Source organism: Lagenorhynchus albirostris, chromosome 5 (genome assembly GCF_949774975.1).
Source record: "Lagenorhynchus albirostris chromosome 5, mLagAlb1.1, whole genome shotgun sequence".
In the NCBI taxonomy this organism is placed as follows: Eukaryota; Metazoa; Chordata; class Mammalia; order Artiodactyla; family Delphinidae; genus Lagenorhynchus; species Lagenorhynchus albirostris.
Window position 1 is genome coordinate 126320445 of NC_083099.1, and position 3211 is coordinate 126323655.

General features: G+C 35.2%; 1 non-coding gene across 1 annotated transcript; it reads right to left on the bottom strand.

The window, feature by feature from the left end:
- Positions 1-537: 537 nt before the first annotated feature.
- On the bottom strand, positions 538-644 carry LOC132521457 (U6 spliceosomal RNA). Its single transcript, XR_009540904.1, has one exon. It is a non-coding gene; the product is annotated as a U6 spliceosomal RNA (small nuclear RNA).
- Positions 645-3211: the final 2567 nt, after the last annotated feature.

Genomic DNA, 3211 nt, shown 5'->3' on the forward strand with positions numbered 1-3211 from the left:
CTGATTCAGTGATTCACTCATTTATTCATTCAATAAATTTTTACAGAGTGTCTATATATATTGTGAAATGTGTTCTTTACTGGGGATACAGTAGTTTTTTAAAAAAAATGCTTGCTCTTATGTATCTTGCATCGTAAAATAAACTAAAAAATAACATAAAAATAAGTTAATTGCATAGTTGTTAGAAGGAAGTACTATTTTTAAAAAACAGGAACAGAACAGAGAGCCCAGAAGTAGATCCACATAAATATAGTCAACTGATTTTTGACAAAGAAACGAAAGCAATACAATGGAGCAAAGATAATCTTTTCAACAAATGTTGCTGGAACAAATGGACATCCACATGCAAAAAAAAAAAAGGAAAAGAAATGAACGTAGACACAAACCTTACACCCTGCATAAAAGTTAACTCAAAATGGATAACAAACCTAAATGTAAAACAGCACAAAACTTTAAAACCCCTAAAAGATAACATTGGAGAAAACGTAGATGAACTTTGGTGTGGTGATAACTTTTTATTTTTTTTATTTTTATTTTTTAAACATGGAACACTTCATGAATTTGCACATCATCCTTACGCGAGGGTCATGCTAATCTTCTCTGTATCGTTCCAATTTTAGTACATGTGCTGCTGAAGTGAGCATGGCAATAATTTTTTAGATACAACGCCAAAGGCACACCCCATGAAAAGAAATAATTGATAAGTTGTACTTCATTAAATTTAAAAATTTCTGCTCGGTGAAAGACAATGTCAAGATAATAAGAAGACAAACCACAGACTGGGAAAAACTATTTGCAAAGGACACATCTGATGAAGGACTGTTATCCAAAATAGGCAAAGAACTTTTAAAACTCAACAGTAAGAAAACAAACAAGCTGATTAAAAAATAGGCCAAAGACCTTAACAGAAACCTCACTAAAGAAGATATACAGGGGCTTCCCTGGTGGTGCAGTGGTTAAGAATCTGCCTGCCAATGCAGAGGACACAGGTTCAAGCTCTGGTCCGGGAAGGTCCCACATGTCACGGAGCAACTAAGCCCGTGCACCACAACTACTGAGCCTGCGCTCTACAGCTTGCAAGCCACAACTACTGGGCCCACGAGCCACAACTACTGAAGCCCATGTGCCTAGAGCCCGTGCTTCACAACAAGAGAAGCCATCACAATGAGAAGCCTGTGCACCACAACAAAGAGTAGCCCACACTCACCACAATTAAAGAAAGCCTGCATGCAGCAACAAAGACCCAACACATCCATAAATAAATAAATAAATAAATTTATATTTTAAAAAAGAAGATATACAGATGGCAAATAAACATACAAAAAAGATATTCCACATCATAAGTCTTGAGGGAAGTGCAAATTAAAACAACAATGAGATACCACTACACATCTATCAGAATGGCCCAAATCCAGAACGCTGGCAACACCAAATGCTGGAGAAGATGTAGAACAACAGAATTCTCGTTCATTGCTAGTGGGAATGCAAAATAGTTCAGATACTTCAGAAGAGAGTTTGACAGTTTCTTACAAATGTAAACATTCTCTTACCATATGATTCAGCAGTCACACTCCTTGGTATTTACCCAAAGGACTTAAAAACATGTCCACACAAAAACCTGCCCACAGATGTTTATAGCAGCTCTATTCATAATTGCCAAAATGTGGAAGCAACCAAGATTTCCTTCAGCAGGTGAATGGATAAATAAACTGTGGTTCATCTAGACAATGGAATATTATTCAACGTGAAAAAGAAATGAGCTATCAAAAAAGGAAAAGACATGGAGAAAATTTAACTGCATATTACTAAGTGAAAGAAGTGAATCTGAAAAGGCTACATACTGTATGATTCCAACTATATGATGTTTTGGAAAAAGGAAAACTATGGAAACAGTAAAAAAAAAAAAATTCAGGGGTTGATGGAGAGGAGGAATGTGATGAATATATAGCGCAGAGAGGATTCCTAGAGGAGTGAAAATATTCTGTGTGATGCTGTAATGAGAGATATATGTTATTATACTTTTGTTCAAACCCATAGAATGTACAACACCAAAAATGAAATGTAATGTTGTAATGTAAACTATGAACTTCAGGTGATAATGATGTGTCAATGAAGGTTCATCAGTTGTAACAAATGGTACCACTCTGGTGGGGATGTTGATAATGAGGGAGCCTGTGCATGTCTGAGGGGGGCAGGGAGTAATGTGAGGTATGTCTCTACATTCCCCCTTAGTTCTGATGTGAACTTTAAACTGCTTTTCTAAAAAAAAGTCTTAATTAAAAGAAATAATAATAAGTACAAAAGCAGATCAGAGAGAGTGATTGGGAATTTTGAAAGGAATGGCTGTGGTAATGCTCACTAAGAATGTGACATCTGGCCAAGAAAATGAAGGAAGCGATAGAATGATCCATGCAGCTGCCTGAGGGAAAAAAGTTCCAGTCAGAGGAAGCAGCTAAAGCAAAGTCCCTGAGGTGCGAACAGTCTGGCATCTTGGGGAACAGCAAGAAATCCAGTGCAACTAATAAAGAATGAGCCAGTGAGAGAGTATAAAGCGATGCAGTGGGAAAGGTAACAGAGTCCAGATCATACAGGACTCTGTGGACCCTTTGTCAAGATGAGGAAGTTTTCTTCTACTCCAGGTTTACTGAGAGTTATTTTTATCATGAATGGATGTGGAGTTTTGTAAAATAATTTTGTGCATAAAATAGAGAAGATTATGTGTTTTTTTATTCTGTTGATATGGTAAATTATAGTCACTGATTTTGGAATGTTGAAACTGTTTTCCATTCCTGGGAGAAACCCCATTTGGTCATGATATATATTTCATTTTTATATATTACAGGATTCAATTTGTTTAAATTTCCTGATAATCTTTATCTATGTTCACAAGGGTTACTGACTGTAGTTTCTTATAGGTAGTCTATTGTGTTTTATCTAAACTGATGGACTTGCCTTTTATATGTAATGTAATTATTGATATAGTTGGATTTCAACCTATCATCTTGCTTTCTGTTTTTTTATTTGCTACCTCTGTTATTTATTCCTTTATTCCTCTTTCCCACCTTCTTCTGTATTAATTATTATTTTTATTTTTTATCTCTACTATTGGCTTAATAACTATGTCACTTTTTAAAAATTTTAGTGAATTTCTCAAGGGTGTACAATAAACATTTTTAACTTAGTATTAGTATTATCAAATATTTTCACACCA